This window comes from Bubalus kerabau, chromosome 10, assembly GCF_029407905.1.
Source record: "Bubalus kerabau isolate K-KA32 ecotype Philippines breed swamp buffalo chromosome 10, PCC_UOA_SB_1v2, whole genome shotgun sequence".
Taxonomy (NCBI): domain Eukaryota; kingdom Metazoa; phylum Chordata; class Mammalia; order Artiodactyla; family Bovidae; genus Bubalus; species Bubalus kerabau.
Genome location: NC_073633.1, coordinates 88888249 through 88906222, shown reverse-complemented (window position 1 = coordinate 88906222; position 17974 = coordinate 88888249). Strand labels below are relative to the sequence as shown.

Below are 17974 nucleotides of genomic sequence, written 5' to 3'. Positions count from 1 at the left end.
GACTGTGAAAAATTCTTGAAGAGATGGGTATAACAAACCACCTTATCTGCTTCCTAAGTAACTTGTATGCAGGTCAAGAAGCAACAGTTAGAATCGGACATGGGACAATGGACTGGTTCATAATTGGGAAAGGAATATGTCAAAGTTGTATATTGTCACCCTGCTTATTTAACTTATATGCAGGGTACATCATGCAAAATGCTGGGCTGGATGAAGCACAGGCTGGAATCAAGATTGCCAGGTGAAATATCAATAATCTCAGATATGCAGATGATACCACTCTTAGAAAAAGTGGTAGAAGTGAAGAAGAACTAAGGAGCCTCTTGATGAAAGTGAAAGAGGAGAGTGAAAAAGTTGACTTAAAACTCAACATTCACAAAAAGAAGATTACAGCATTCAGTCCCATCACTTCATGGCAAATAGATGGGGAAACATGTGAGAGACTTTATTTTCTTGGGCTCCAAAATCACTGCAGATGGTGACTGCAGCCACAAAATTAAAAGACACTTTCTCCTTGGAAGAAAAGTTATGACAAACCTAGACAGTGTATTAAAAAGCAGAGACATTACTTTGCCAACACAGGTTCATCTAGTCAAAGCTATGGTTTTTCCAGTAGTCATGTATGGATGTGAGAGTTGGACCATAAAGAAAGCTGAATGCTGAAGAATTGATGCTTTTGAGCTGTGGTGTTGGAGAAGACTCTTGGGAGTCCCTTGGACTGCAAGGAGATCAGTCAGTCCTAAAGGAAATCAACTCTGAATATTCATTGGAAGGACTGATGCTGAAGCTAAACCTCCAATACTTTGGCCAGCTGATACGAAGAGCTGACTCATTAGAAAAGACCCTAATGTTGGGAAAGATTGAAGGCAGGAAGAGAAGGGTACAGCAGAAGGCCAGATGGTTGGATGGCATCACTGACTCAATGGACATGAGTATGAGCAAGCTCCAGGAGTTGGTGACAGACAGGGGAGCCTGGCGTTCTGCAGCCCATGGGGTCGCAAAGAGTTGGACATGACTGAGTGACTGAACAACAAATACACTGAAGCGATGTTATTAGGTATACACAAATTTAGAATTTTTATATGTTTTTGGTAAACAAAACTTTTTATTTGTATTTACTCACCTTTGTTTTTTCTAGTTATGTTATTTTGTCTTAAATTCTTTTTTCCTGATATTACTATAGTCATGCCAGCTTTCTTTTAGTTAGTACTTGGTCTATTTTTCTCACTTTACTGTATTTTAGGAAAATCTCTTATAAATAGCATATAGTTTGCTTTATAAAAAAAATACAGTCTCACAATCCTATTCTTTTAAATGCAGAGCTTATTATTTATGTATATTGTAATTATTCATGTATTTAGACCAATTTCTCACTAGCGTATATTATGTATTTTCTTGATTTGCCTTTTCTGTTTGTGTGTGTGTGTATACACACACACACACACACACACACACACACACACACACACTCTTTCCTTTTTCATGCCTGTTGGATTGAGGTTTTTCTTCTCTCTCTGAGGAGATGTTCATATCCTATTTCTGTACTTCTGGAAGTTCCCTAGAAAATTTAAGACACAATGCAGTAGCAAGTAGAATAACGGTTCCCTCCCCACCAAAGATATCCACATTCTTTTCCTGGAGAGAAGGCAATGGCACCCCACTCCAGTACTCTTGCCTGGCAAATCCCATGGACAGAGGAGCCTGGTAGGCTGCAGTCCATGGGGTCGCTAGGAGTCGGACACGGCTGAGCGACTTCACTTTCACTTTTCGCTTTCATGCATTGGAGAAGGAAATGGCAACCCACTCCAGTGTTCTTGCCTGGAGAATCCCAGGGACGGGGGAGCCTGGTGGGCTGCCGTCTCTGGGGTCGCACAGAGTTGGACACGACTGAAGCGATTTAGCTTAGCGTAGCATATGAATATATTACCTTATATGACAAAAGAGGCTTGGCGTATGTAATTGGGGATCTTGAGGTGAAGGAGATTATCCTGGATTATCTGGGGGGATAGGAGGGCCCAGTGTATTACAAGGGCTCTTTAACATGGAAGAGGGAGACAGAAAACTCAGTGGTTGATTTGGCTAGGTGTTGCTGGATTTGAAAATCGAGAAAGGGGTCATAAGTTAAGGACTGTGAGTATCCTCTAGAAGTTGGAAAAGGCGAAAAACACATTTTTTTCAGAGAGTGTCCAGAAGGGAACACAGCCCTAGCAAATACCTTAATTTTAGCCTCATAAGACTCATTTTGAACTTCTGACCCCAGCATTGTAAGATAATAAGTACATGTTGATTCAATGATTTTGTTATTAAATTTAATTTGTTATAGTAGCAATGGTAACCTAATACAGATATAAATCTTAACATCCATAGCAGTATTATCCAATAATACATTTCTGAAATTATGGGAATGTTGTATTACTGTCCTGACCACAGGTGGCTATTGAGTACTTAGAATGAAGATAATTGATTTTGTTTTATGTAGTTCATGTTTTTAAGATTAATCACTCTGTCCCTTACTTACTATTTCCTTTTGCATCTTAGACTTTCTCTGGGGTAATTTTCCTTCTTTCTGAAGTATATTCTATAGAAATTCCTTTGGTCAATGTATGCTAATAATACATTCCCTTCATTTTTATATGATAATTGTGCTCTTGTTGAAAGATAGCTTCATTACATGTAGATCTTTAAGTGGCTGTTATTTTCCCTAAACACTTGGAAGATTTTCTTCCATTGCCCTATAGCTCCCATTTTTATATGAAAGGTCACCTGTCAGTCATTTTTTTGAATAAACAGTCTGTCTTTTCTCTCTAGTTGTTTTGAAGATTTTATTTTTGTGTTTCTCCAATGTGAAATGAATGTAGCTAGATATAAATTTATTTTCTTTTGTCTTGCTTGGAATTTGCTTGAGTTTTAGAAGCTGAGGACTGAAGTTTTTAATCAACTCTGCAAAATTATCAACAAAATATCTTTAAATCAAGAAGGAATAGAACAAATGAGAATGAATGACCCTTCCCATTTTTCTATTATTTCCTTCTGAAAATTTGATTAGGTGTTGGGATTTCTCACTTTTTTCTGCAACCTTTCTTTTATACTACTTCTGTGTTTGCCTTTCCTGTTCCATCCTGTGAACTTTCATCTGATTTATCTTATAGTTCATTATTTCTCATTTTAACTAAGCTAAATCTGCTGTTGAACATTTCTGTTGTTTCTAATTTCAATTATTATATTTTTCACTTCTAGAATTTTCATTTGGCTCCTTATCAAAGCTCTTAGTCCTTTTTGAGAGTACACAATGCTTATTCCTTCAAGTTATTTCCAATTTCCCTTATTTCTTTAAAAAATATTAGGTAAAATATATGAAATATCAGATATTGACCAGTTTTGACTTGCAAAATTGACAATTTCATATGCTCTGACCTAACAACTAGTCTATATATGATAATTTCAACATTCACAGTCTTTATGGGTTGGATTCTTCCATTTGTGCTTTCTGCTGACTCATGCTAGCTTGCTCTCTTACATTTCTAGAGATTTTTGCTTTTTTTTTCTGGAAATTTTTGAGGTCCATATTTAAAGTGTGTTCCTTCAGACAGGAGATGTGTTTGCTTCTGCCAGGTACCTGGGAGCAGTACTGAAATGGAGAAACTTTATATTTTTTTTGCTTGTCTTTTTTGGGGCAGGGGTGTGGGGCATACGGGGTTTGGTGAGACACACCAGCAGGGTGAGATTTAGGATTTGGAATTATCTAGGGAGATATTTTTCCTTCTTTCTTTCACTCTAATAATAACCAAGGCTGAAATGATTATTCCTGTCACCTCCCTTTCTGAAGCTCTTTAACCCTAGTTCAACCAAAAATGGAATTGCCTTTCAGGGGTCTCTAAAGTGACTGTCTCCCTACTCAATTTTATTTCTTAAGACCCACATGCATAGGCTCTAAAAAGCCAGGTCCTGGACTACCTGGGATTGATAGATGTCCCCTAAAAGGCTAATCCTCTCCTAGCTGACTTTTCTGGATTCTCACTTTCTAGATTATAGCCTTGAAAGATTTATCTTACTTTCTTATCGGTTCAGTGTTCTGAACAAAGCGTGTTCTTCTGACATCTACTGTGTGACCAGCAACAGAAGTCCCCAATTCCTTTTATCATTAAACATTATATCTGGTTTACTGCACAGTCTGAACTCACTGAGGGACAAACATGAAATGATTTTCAGTTCAGTTCAGTTCAGTAGCTCAGTCGTGTCCGACTCTTTGTGACCCCAAGGACTGCAGCATGCAGATCCTTCCTTGAAATGATTTCACTTTTCTCTAATCACTGCACTCAAACACGTAAAGGCAGATCTCCTTTGCCACATTGATTCTGGGAAAAATTGAGGGCAGGAGGAGAAGGGGACAACAGAGGATGAGATGGTTGGATGGCATCATTGACTCAAGGAACGTGAGCCTGAGCAAACTCTGGGAGATGGTAAAGGATAGGGAAGCCTCACATGCTGCTATCCATGGGGTCGCAAAGAGCTGGACGTGATTGAGCGACTGAACAACAACAATGACATCTTGGATAGACCCTTTAGCTTTCTGGTCACTTGTGTTTAAAATTTAATCCCAATTTAAATCTTATTTCTTTTCCTTCTACCAGTACTTGTGAGAGGGACTTGTAATTGGGTGAGCACTGATATTTCCTCTTTCTCCCTCTTTTTCAGTCTTCATGGAGATCCTTCCTTGAGACTCCAAGGGTCACAGGGATCCTGGGGACCATGATCCATATCTTTTTCCTTGGATATCATACCACACCATGGTCCCTATTTTCCTGTTGGTGTGAGCTGCCCCATCCAGCCTCTTACTTGAAGAAGCAGACATCACTCTTAGTTTATATATATCCACAAAGTCAAAGAGATACTTGCCAAGCTTCCCATGAATTTTTCCATATTTTTCTTCCTGGTGGCAGAAATAAGAAAGAACTGGCTCCCCTGGTGGTCCAAACGGTGAAGAATCTGCCTGTAATGTGGGAGACCTGGGTTCAAACCCTGGGTTGGGAAGATCCTCAGGAGGAGGGCATGGCAATTCACTTCAGTATTCTTGCCTGCAGAAGCCCATGGACAGTGGAGCCTGGTGGGCTATAGTCCACGGGGTTGCAAAGAGTCGGAACGACTGAAGTGACCTACCATGCATGCATGGGTTCAAGAGTTCAGTAAGAACCTAGTTAGAGGGAGGATGCAATGTGCCACTTCTTGGGGCAGTCCTAATCATCACCAGTGATTCTCTTGGAGAACGCTTCACTTGGTTTAGAGGGGGAAATACCTGGATATAGGAAGTGTTGTTTAGAAAAAACTACAACAGCGACTCTGAAGAGGGTGCTCTTTGGACTTCCCAGCCCACTCTCCATCCCAGCAGTTTGCTTATATACATCAGGATAAAGGTGGGAGGGAGTGTTTCAGACACTAGAGATAGTCAATAAGTTCTAGCTATGATAAGCTCTACAAATACTGCTATCATTAATGCTCATGAAAATAATACCCTGAGGGCATATTATCTAAACAATATCCAGGGTAGAACTGGATTCTGTAGAAGTTCCTGAGCCAATGATATGGTTCTTGGACCTAGAAAATGATGTCTTAGAACCCAAAATTAGGCTAAGTGTCATAATCCAAGTTTTATATTAAAATAATTTCAATTTTCCTCTGGCAGCAACTGTGGGTAGAATTAGGCTTTATCTGTGTAGACCATGCCTTATTAATGTCAATGTGTTTAAGGGGGAAAAAAGCCTTTATGGATGATACAATAACAACATCTAAATTCGGCTTAAAATTTTAAAATATATAACATGTACCATAATTACTTTAATATGCCAGTAAAATGTTTTATGCTTCCATAAATTAAAGTTCTATCTGCTACCATTGTAGAATAGAATGACAAAATAAACTGCAAAAAGGAGTTAGGCTGAAAGCTAATGGTCTACATGTTCACAATCTTTACATAGACTTCCTGCCAGCAATATGATTTTGCTAGAGTCTACCTACCAGCAACACGTTCAGCCAACTTAGAGTAAAGAGTTCTGTGCTATAGCAGTTGATTTATGAAATCAATAATTGCTGCTAACCTACCACACCTTGTTATAAGCACAGTGCCCATGATAGTTTCTGATTCTTTCTTTTAAAAAGACTCAGTGACTCTGGGTTAATCCAAAATAAATCTGGACTTCATTCTCTCTTTAAATTTTATTCCACTTTGAACCAGACTTTTTAATAGAAGTGTTAAAAAAGAAATGTTAGAGTCCAAATTAGAGGATCAGGTGGTGTATTTTCACTTTTAATAAATGAGCTGTCTTTTCCTTTTTCATTCCACTTACCATTTCTTCTTGAAGGAAAAAAATCAAACAAGGAAAAATATGAAAAGATGAATTAATGTGACATTTAGAGTAAGATTTTAATGGCACCAAGGCCAAGAATATCAGAGTTACGCCTTTTACTTTCTCAATGATAACTTGACAGGATTTCAGGATGTTCGCTGAAGTGAACTTCAGAAAAAGAAAGTGAAAATGTACACTCTGAAGGAAAATGTGTTACAGAAGAGTTATATTTGTTAAGGGAAATACAGCATAGTCAATATTTAATTAAGCATTGTCTTTTTTCAGAGTTGGCCCCTTGGAGGCTACATCCTTATTTCAAGCAGTACTGGCTGTGCTACAAATATTTTTGGAAATCCTCTTCAGAAATAAACTTATGTACCAGTTTCTAAGGACAACAAGGAAACCAGCTTCATTTATTCAACCATTCCTTATTTAAAGCAAAATTGGCATTCTTCCCTAGCAACCGGCCTTACCCAGACCTTCCTTGCTTCCCTGCTGGCTCAGACAGTAAAGAATCTGCCAAAATGGCCAGCATTATGCCCCAACCTGGAGACACTATACATGAGTTGCTGATATCCCAATCTCCATAGACGCTTTGGTTCCTGTTCTTCCCAAAACCAAGGTCTCTGAATTTTCTTCAATGCTGTGAGCTATTTTGTTTTATCAATAAATTCCACTACTGCTTAAAAAAAAAAAGAATCTGCCTGCAATGCCAGAGACCTGGGTTGGATCCCTGGGTTGGGAAGATCCCCTGGATGAGAAGCCATCCAGTATTCTTGCCTGGAAAATCTCTGTGGACAGAGAAGCCTGGCAGGCTACAGTTCATGGGGTCGCAAAGACTCAGACACGACTGAGTAATTAAGCACAACAGACCTTACTCACCAAACTGAACTCAAACTACCTTTTAATGAAGAAAAAGAAAAGAAAATTTAATTTTAATCATGAAATATTACATGCAATATGTACTATTTAAATTCTTTAAAGAAAATACTCATGTTACTGTGACAGAGGTTAAAGAAATTTCCCTGACACTCCAGGAGTTCCTTGCCTGTCTTACCTCAATCACAATACCTCCCTGTAGGTAAACAGTAGTCATTTTCATCCTTTTTCTATCATTTTTATCACCTGTTATATATTCCTTAATGCTATCATTCCATAGTTGGGTTTTTGCATGTTACATAAATGAAATCATACCATATATATCCTTCTGCATTTGACTTCTTTACTCAATGTCTTGTTTATTAGATCCATCTAAAGCAAGGGTAGGCAAACTATGACCTTGTCATCTATTTTTGAAAACACAGTTTCATAGGAATATAGCCATGCCCACTTGTTGACATGACTTCCCTGGTAGCTCAGGTGGTAATGAATTTGCCTGCAATGCAGGAGACCCGGGTTTGATCTCTGAGTCAGGAAGATTCCCTGGAAAAGAGAATGGCAATCTACTCCAGTATTTTTGCCTGGAGAATTCCATGGACAGGGGAGCCTGGTGGGCTACAGTCCATGGGGTTGCAAAGAGTTGGACACAACTGAGCGATTAACACAGACACACTCATTGACATGATCTGTGGCTGATTTTGCAGAGCTCAATAACTGCAATGGCACCCCACTCCAGTACTCTTGCCTGGAAAATCCCATGGACAGAGGGCCTGGTGGGCTGTAGTCCATGTGGTCGCTAAGAGTCGGACACAACTGAGCGACTTCACTTTCATGCATTGGAGAAGGAAATGGCAACCCACTCCAGTGTTCTTGCCTGGAGAATCCCAGGGATGGGGGAGCCTCGTGGGCTGCCATCTATGGGGTCGCACAGAGTAAGACATGACTGAAGTGACGCAGCGGCAGCAGCAGCAATAACTGCAACAGAGACTTTGTGGCTCACAAAGTCTATATTATTTGCTAACACAGCCTTTAGAGAAAAAGTTTGTCAATTCCTGACTTTCATATATGACTTGATGCAATTTGCTGATATTTTGTTTCAAAATTTTGCATCTACTTTCATGAAATACATTCTGTTGCACTTTTCTTTTTTGAATGCCACGGTCTATTTTTGGTATCATGATAATCTTAGCTTCATCAAATGAGTTGGGAAGTACTCTCACCTTCTCAATGTAGAGTGGATATTACTTCTTCCTTTAAATCTTTACATGGGAAACCAAATGGGACCCTAGTTTTGTTTGTGGGGAAATTTTAACTATAAATTCAATTCCTTTAAACAGGTAGTTCTATTTAATTTTAAAATTCTTCATAAGTCAGTTTTGGTAATTCGTGTTTCAGGGGACTTTTATGTTTCATATATGCTGTTAAATTTGTTGGTATAAGGATATTTTTGCTTTGTATAGAATTTTAGATTGACAGTTATTTGCTATCAGCTTATTATCTTTCAGCTTCCACTGTTTCTCAAGAAAATTAAATGTCAGTCTAATTATTGCCTTTTTGAAGTTAGATGTGTCCTTGCTTTTCTTGCTGTCTTTACAAATTTTATCTTTATCTTTGGCTTTCTATAATTTTTCTATGATGTACAAGTGTAAATTTTTTTTTTCTGCTTGAAGATTGTTTGGCTTCCTGATTTTGTGAGCTGGTGTCTTCTATTAATTTTGAAAAGATTCTTAATTTCTCTTCAAATATTGGTTCTGACTCATTCTTTCTCTCTTCTACATATATGACTCCATTAAACATTTAAATTTCTCATACTTCTATGCCTTTTATCCTCTATTCTCAATTGCTCATCCTATTCATTTTGTCTTAATTCTGATTATTTTCTGAATTACCTTCTAGTATAGCAATTCTCTTTTCAGCCACATTTAGTATGCCATTAAAAACATGCACCAGAGTTCTTCATCTTGGTTATTAAAATTTTCTGATTCTAGAATTTCTATTAAAATGTGATATGAGTATTTTTTAGTGGTTTTGTAGTTCTCTGCTGAAAATTTCCTCTTTTGCTTTCTATCTATGTGATAAACAGAGTAAAGAGTTATTTTAAAGTTATTTACCGGTTGATAATTTCACTATCTGGAGCTCTTTTGAGTTTGTTTCAATCATCTATTGTTTCTACTAGTTCTCATTCCTGTTAACTTATCCCCTTATGTACCTGTTATCTCAGACTGTGTACTAACTTTATATTTGGAAAGTCATTGGTGGAAATAATTTGAGGACTAGACTAAAGTTAACTTCTTCTAGAAAGTATCTGTATCTGCTGCATCCAAGTGCCCATGGGTACTAATGATCCGGAATCACTTTTCACCAAAATCAAGAATTTAGATTTTTCTGGCCTATCCTGATTACTGGAAGTTGGTCTTCAGTCTGTATGAAGATTGAATATTTTCATTTTACTTTTCAGTCTTTCAGAGCCTTGTCTGAAAGCATGGTGAATTTCTCAGGGTCTTCATGTTCAGTGGTCTTCAGATTTCAGTTTTAGTTACTTACTCTCATCCCATGATGTTATCAAAGGTACTCCTCAGCTTTGCAATTGCCTGTTTGGTTTGTCCAATGTCCCCAGTGTAAAAACTGTTCCTAAAGCCAGGATTACATCTATGGATGTTCATATTATTATAAACCTTGGTCCAATAATTCTTCACTCTTACTAGGTCTCCAGTAGTATCAACTTGATTCCTCCCCACCCCCAACTTTTCTGGTTGCTCTCAGCTAGATGGTTGGTTTGCACAGAATGTTCCTATGCAAAACTTTAGTTCCCAAAGCAGAGTATATGTAGGGGTGTGTGTGTGTGTGTGTGTATACATACATATATGGATTTATGACTATGCTTCTCCTGAAGATATTTTAACAAACTCTAGAAACTTTAAAAGTTCTTGTCAGAGAGAAATTCTGGAAAAAATCAAATCAATGACAGTATTCTTGAAATAAATATGCAACTTTTCAAGGAAACTATTTGAAGGGAATAACATCTATATATGTATAAATTTTGATATGCTAATTAAAAATAAGTTATATTTATATACTACTAATTGGTTAATTTAAATCAGCACAAATATAAGAATAATAGGGTTACTTACAATATCCAAAAAGTATACTATATTAGGACCTCAATAAAATTTGTTATAGCATCATTAATAATTTAAATGTTTATGTGATCATAAAGTCACTCAAAAGAAATTTGTGGACTATGAAGTGAGAAATATACAGATCAACAAAATAAAAATCATGTATATACCTAGCATTACAATCTGAAAATTACTGTATAGTAAAAATTCAGAAGGAAAGCTATGTAGATATACTTTTAATTGAATTCATTCCTCTGTTTCTTGATTGTGAGAGAGAAGTAGAATTGGGACTAATGGGTTGAAGCTGGCTGTGGATAAGTTTCAATTGGCTACAAAAAAGAAGTTTCTAAAAGTCAAAGTTATCCAAAGTGGGAATGAGGCATGATAACATTCATCATTGGAGGTTATTAAAGCTGAAGCTGGAGAGCACTTGGCAGGAATGTGGCGATTGTACTGATTCCCAAATTCAAACAGGCCGCATCAGATAATCTGGGTAGATGCTGAAAGCAAAGGCTTCTGAGCCCAGGAACATAGGGATGTCCTTGGATGTGTATCCTTGATAAGCTACCTAAGAGATTCTTGTTCACAGGGAATGCATCAGACACCTGTAAGGAACTGTTCCAATTCAAGAGTCTGTAAATTTCCCCATGAGGTAATGGAAACAGCACTGTAACCGTAACAAGGAATCCAGATTCTGTCTTGGTTTGGACCCTGACAAGCTGTGTGATTTCTGAGCACATGACATCATGTCTCTGAGACTCAATTTTCCTGTCTGCAAAATTAAGTGCTACTTATCTTATGGCACTTACAAGGTAGGAATTTGTTTTTCTGATGATGCCCTGGAAGAAACTAATCTTCAAAGTCCCTGGAAAATTCCTTATGACATTCAGATGACGGAGAATTATCCTGGAATGACTGTCTAAGACAGCTGGGCAAGGCCGTGCAAGCTGGCTGGTTTCCTGGAGTTGGCAGGCATTTGGCCCAGGATATGTCTATCACACGCAGGGCAGGTGGGGAGTAGAGAGGGCTGGCAGGCTGGAAGCTGGAAACTCAGAAACCTCCCCATCTTGGCTCCAATCACAATCTCTGAAACCTAGTTAATGTTCAGGAAGGAGGGCCCAATAAGACTGATCTATTGTCCTGAAAAGTGCCCTTTCTGTGGGCACCTTGCCTGGAAATACCAAGCCTCTGGAAGGTGAAATGGGTTGGCAACTTTGTTTCTTATGAATGAGCCTTCCCTCTCAAAAGCCAATGAGCCTTGGCTTTTAATCTAATATTGGATTCCCTTTCTTCCCTATTTTTCTTTCTCTAATTTTCCAGCTATGTTCTCTGAAAATTTGCTAAGCCTCACCCCTTAGAGCTCTTAATTTTTCACTTTTGAGAAAGAAATTCTATTCTAATGGCTCTTATGTTTGATCTTCTATAAATATACTTATTCCTTACCTTGGTATATTTACTCCCTGGGATGGCCTTCCTAAGTCCAAGATATCTGGTCCTCAGGTGAACCAATGGGCATCCCTTTACTGTCTCCATTTTACCAAGATCTGTGAATTCACCTATAAGTTCCTGAGAGGTGAAGCAGATTTCTTGATGTTAGCAGGGAAATTTTAAATCAAAATCATAGGGGATGGGGGTGGGTTAGCAATTATCTCAGGCTAAATAAGACTGGCACATAGCTTACAGATGAAGATACAAATGTTAGTACCCAGTCATGTCCCTGGAAGGGATTTCCAGGTGGCTCAGTGGTAAAGAATCCACCTGCCAATGCAGGAGACTCAGGAGACCAGATGATCTGTGGTCAGGAAGATCCCCTGGAGAAGGAAATAGCAATGCACTCCAGTATTCTTGCCTAGGAAACCCCATGGACAGAGGAGCCTGGTGGGCTAAAGTCTATGAGGCTGCAAAGAGTCAGACACGACTTAGCGACTCAACAACATGTCTCTGAAAACCTCTGCCACTTAGGCTCTAATGACTCCCAAACCCATATGTCTTACAGAAAATGTTCTGCAGAACTTCAGTCCCTCACTTTCAGCTGTCTCCTGGACAATGCCACCTAAATACCCTGTATGGGTCCTCTAGGAATTCACCAGATAAACCTAATTTGTAGGGTAAAAGATCAAGAAATGCCTACCATCTCTTGTGTAACTGACTCCAGTTGATTGGTACCAACACATTAGGAAAGTTGTAAATAAATGGACCACAAAGTCTGCTTCTAAAGGGAGTCATTTGAAAAAAAAATCCACTGAGCTCTGATTTTTTTGTGTCATTGAGTTCCATGGATCCCTTTGATGGCTACCTGTGAATTCTAGAAAACTGTCTTTATTCTGATGCTCTGGTCTTCTTACAACTACATCTTTCCCTTACCTCTATCCTCATTCTTCCCTAATTCTTTCTTTCATTTTTCCCTAATTCTATTTTTCAAAGTCCACATTCTCCTTTTATTTCAATGTTGTTTTTTCTTTTTTGCAAATATATTCTTGTTCTGGGACGTTCTTCTTATATGTCAATGCCTTCAGTTTGGAGTTTCTCACCCAGACTCACTCATTTGATCCACTACAGATGTATATATCTGCATATTTCTGTGTATTATGTTTATTTATTTGGTGTAGATAATAGTTGCTTCTTTTTTTTTTTTTTAACTTTTTGGATGATTTGGACAAGCTGGTGAAGTTTTCAACTCAGTATAGCTGGACAGCACAGAGATGGGTCTTCCAACAGGGCTACTTCCTGCTGACGAGTATTTTTCTCATCTTTGATTTTCACCAGGCTGCTGAGAAAGTGGTGATCAGGAGTTTTCTAGAGCTTGTGTTATTGATGGCATCCTGGATGCACTGGGACACACATGCTTCTCATTAACACAGTCTTTGGGAGGAAACTTGCCCTTCTCAGCTTTCACCAGAGGCCCTTTATCATCATCTTATTTGTCTCTTCTCTCTTACTGAAATCACTATTTACTCAACGGGTTGGTCACATGTAGGTATGGACAGTTTGTTGTCTAGCAATGGAAGAGAGAAACACTATGCTGGTTAAATCAGTTTCATTATGCCCATCATTCTTTTCTGTTGTTACTGTCATTTTATTTTTTCTTCTTTTCTAATTTTTACTGAGGTATAGTTGATTTACAAAGTTGTTAATTTCTGTTGTATAGCAAAGTGATTTGGTTATAGGAATACATATACATAAATCTATTCTTAATCTTTACCTTCCAATCTTTACTAAGGAAAGGGATTCCCATTACAGAAGAGATAAGGCTACTCCCAGCTGTTGCCTCCTGGAGGTGATAAAACTCTGAAAATGTTTGAAAGGGTGTTTGCTGTTTGTGATGGGAGACTGGTTATTTCACAAAGGGTTAAAAGGCTGGGGGGAGGCTGCTGAGCAGGAGAAAAGGGTGATGACTGTTCTGTAGATACAGCCTCATTGGCATAGTAATAGAGTGGCCATATATTTGTGGATTTCTACTCGGGTTTGGTATCCAAAGGTCTCAGCAATGTAGATTTTCTCTGTATGTGGCTCTCCACTCTACTACAAGCAATGTTAGGAGAGTGAAGAGGAATAATGGTTTCCTGAAATACCATCCCAGGGTTTTCTCTAGAGGTGGTTGGTCGGGGTGAAGAGCTTGGAGCTGCCGTGCTGGTACTAGCTGGGGCTGGGGGTCTGAACATAACACTCTTGGGATTGACTGCATCTGTGGCTGCATCAGGAGAATTGTCATGGAATTCTTCACTGGGGTAGGCTGAGGTTCTTGGGTACTGGTTGGAGTTGTCGAATGAATTTCCTGTATTCTAACTGGTAATTGTTTCTTGTACCATGACAGGTCCTGGTTGAATGATACGTTTGATACTTTGGACAGGTTGAGTATGAGATTTACCTTCTATCCTGGGGTTTAACTGGCCACCTCAACCCCAGCCTGGGCTGTGCTGGCTGTAAGGGACCTGATCTTACTTGACAGTAGACACTAAGTTAGTGTCTGGTTAAGTGGTGGTGATTCATCAGAACGTGAGTATGTTAGTCAAATACATTCTAACTTGATAGAATGGTCTACTGATGCTACTAGTGTGAGTTTTTGAGGACTCCATCATTTAAACAGAGCTATTTCTTAACTTTCTCCATTGGCTAGTGATGGTTTACGTTGTCTCAGCATTGTTAGTTATGGTTCATCTATAAGCTTTTCAGATTCCTGAATTTTGTGGTTATTATCTCCTATGTTTGAAAGCAACTCTCCATGGATCTCTGCCATAATGTTACATCTAGACAGTGAAGCATTATTTCCTCTTTTTTTTTTTTTTTACTGGACTATCTTCTCAACGCTGTTTAATACAAGGATGATGTTTACTTTCCATGTTCAATCATTATACTAATGGCCTCCAACTTTAAAAAAAAAGGATCTTAACATGTAAAATATCATGTATGAAACGAAAAAAAAATCCTTTATCATGATTTTTGTGTCATTTCAGAAAAGATGTATGTAGTCAATCCATCATGTTAACTTGGATTCAATTTTAAATGGATTTTATGCCCCACATCTAGTCACCAAGTCCTATGGATCTTATATTCAACCTTTTTCCTCAGATGTCTTGAATCTTACATTCTTTCACAGTGGGCCCTCAAAGCACAGGTCCTGCCACTAACTAGTTGTGTGACCTTGGAAAAGTAATGTCTGCCTTTGAATTTGCAGTTCTTCAATTATAAGATGGAGATACCAGTTATTCTTTTATAGGATTTCTGTGAAGATTAAATCAGGTGTGGCTCTAAAGTTGATTTTTCTAAAGTTGTTTCAGCTGATGCTGTGGGGGTGGTTCCTTAGTTTTTGCTTAGACCCCCTCTTCTAAAGAGTCCCTAAGTAGTCTCAGATTCCCTATCTCTTCCTGCTCCATCTTTCATACACTTCTAACATAAAACTGTGATTTACCCTCCTATTTTGAAACCTCTGATGGAAGTCCATTACCTTTAGGATAAAATCCACAAGTCAAGGTTTCTTTGTAACCTGTTATTAAGGTTAAATCTAATATCCTTTTAATTCCTGTGGCTGTCCTGCCCGTGCATTCCTCTCCTCAAACATACATAACTGAATCTTAAACTCTGAACACATAAACAAGCTCATCCCTGCTGAAACCCGGCATACTTTTCCTGTATTTGAACCTATGAAAATTTTATTTCCTCCACTTGAAATGACCTTCCCCAGGTCATTTTTTCCTCTTGAGTAACGCTTAGTTCTAAAATTATTTCCTGTAGTAGATCATTAGGATAATAGCCTCCAATGAATCCTGTCTCCCTATGTCAGTGTGACATTGCTACTCCTACAATAGCAGATGGAGTTGATTTCTCCATCTTCTTTAATCTAGGCTGGTCTTGGGACTTGCTTCAAAGAATAGACAGTGGTGAACTTGACATTGTATGAGTTCTGGAGCATGGGTCTGAAGAAGCCTTTCTGTTTTCATCCTCTCTCTCTTGAAACTCTTGACATCATCAGGCTGTGAAGCAGCCCAGTGTAGCATACCATGGGATGTGAGGCAACGTGGCGATGAACAGAAGCCTCAGAAAAGAGAAGGTATTGCTGCCAAGCAAGTGAGTTGAGACCATCATAGACCTTCTAGCCTCAAATGAACCAGAAGATGACTAGGACCACATGGGAAAGACCAGCAGAAGAAACTGCCCGGATTGCTAATTCACAGAATCATAATTGTGAAAGATGAAAAATCTTTATGGTTTGTGGTAGCTGGTTATACAGCAATAGATAACTGATATACATCCTCAGTGTGAAAGTGCTGCACTTAATATGCCAGCAAATTTGGAAAACTCAACAGTGGCCACAGGACTGGAAAAGGTCAGTTTTCATTCAAATCCCAAAGAAAGGCAATGCCAAATAATGCTCAAACTACCACACAACTGCACTCATCTCACAAGCCAGTAGGAAAAGGCAATGGCACCCCACTCCAGTACTCTTGCTTGGAAAATCCCATGGATGGAGGAGCCTGGTGGGCTGCAGTCCATGGGGTCGCTAAGATTCGGACATGACTGAGCGACTTCACTTTCACTTTTCCCTTTCATGCATTGGAGAAGGAAATGGCAACCCACTCCAGTGTTCTTGCCTGGAGAATCCCAGGGACGGGGGAGCCTGGTGGGCTGCCGTCTATGGGGTCGCACAGAGTCGGACATGACTGAGCAGCAGCAGCAGCAGCACAAGCTAGAAAAGTAATGCTTAAAATTCTCCAAGCCAGGCTTCAGCAATACGTGAACTGTGAACTTCCAGATGTTCAAGCTGGTTTTAGAAAAGGCAGAGGAACTAGAGATCAAATTGCCAACATCTGCTGGATCATGGAAAAAGCAAGAGAGTTCCAGAAAAACATATATTTCTGCTTTATTGACTATGCCAAAGCCTTTGACTGTGTGGATCACAATAAACTGTGGAAAATTCTGAAAGAGATGGGAATACCAGACCACCTGACCTGCCTCTTGAGAAATCTGTATGCAGGTCAGGAAGCAACAGTTAGAATTGGACATGGAACAACAGACTGGTTCCAGATAGGAAAGGGAGTATGTCAAGGCTGTATATTGTTGCCCTGCTTATTTAACTTATATGCAGAGTACATCATGAGAAATGCTGGGCTGGAGGAAGCACAAGCTGGAATCAAGATTGCTGGGAGAAATATCAATAACCTCAGATACGCAGATGACACCACCCTTATAGCAGAAAGTGAAGAGGAACTAAAAAGCCTCTTGATGAAGGTGAAAGAGGAGAGTGAAAAAGTTGGCTTAAAGCTCAACATTCAAACAAAGATCATGGCATCTGGTCCCATCACTTCATGGCCAATAGATAGGGAAACAGTGGAAACAGTGTCAGACTTTATTTTTCTGGGCTCCAAAATCACTGCAGATGGTGATTGCAGCCATGAAATTAAAAGACACTTACTCCTTGGAAGGAAAATTATGACCAACCTAGACAGCATATTAAAAAGCAGAGACATTACCTTGCCAACAAAGGTCCATCTAGTCAAGGCTATGGTTTTTCCAGTGGTCATGAATGGATGTGGAGTTGGACTATAAAGAAAGCTGAGTGCCAAAGAATTGATGCTTTTGAACTGTGGTGTTGGAGAACACTCTTGAGAGTTCCTTGGACTGCAAGGAGACCCAACCAGTCCATTCTGAAGGAGATCAGTCCTGAGTGTTCACTGGAAGGACTGATGTTGAAGATGAAACTCCAATACTTTGGCCACCTGATGTGAACAGCTGACTCATTGGAAAAGACTCTATGCTGGGAAAGATTGAGGGCAGGAAGAGAAGGGGACAACAGAGGATGAGATGGTTCGATGGCATCACCGACTCGATGGACATGGGTTTGGGTGAACTCCGGGAGTTGGTGATGGACAGGGAGGCCTGGCGTGCTGCGATTCATGGGGTGGCAAAGAGTCGGACACGACTGAGTGACTGAACTGAACTGAACTGATACATCCTTAGAGAAATATCCTAGATATACTCAAGGAAAACTCATGATTGACTCCTCTGGGCTTTGTGGGTAATCTTCTATAATAGCACATAGCTCATATAACTATTGGTCTACCTGTATCTGTTTCTCTCACTAGATTAAAAAATTTTCAAAAGCAGAGATCAAGTTTTTATTCACCATCATATCTCCCA

At 39.1% G+C, this 17974-nt stretch overlaps 1 protein-coding gene and 1 long non-coding RNA gene across 4 annotated transcripts in view; one reads left to right on the top strand and one right to left on the bottom strand.

The window, feature by feature from the left end:
* The window catches only part of RGS6 (regulator of G protein signaling 6), a 622410-nt gene that overhangs the window by 175949 nt on the left and 428487 nt on the right, over positions 1-17974 (bottom strand). The gene's annotated exons all lie outside the window — the stretch shown is intronic.
* Positions 13488-16322, top strand: LOC129621759 (uncharacterized). Its single transcript, XR_008699672.1, has 3 exons — positions 13488-14067; positions 14154-14335; positions 15810-16322. It is a non-coding gene; the product is annotated as an uncharacterized LOC129621759 (long non-coding RNA).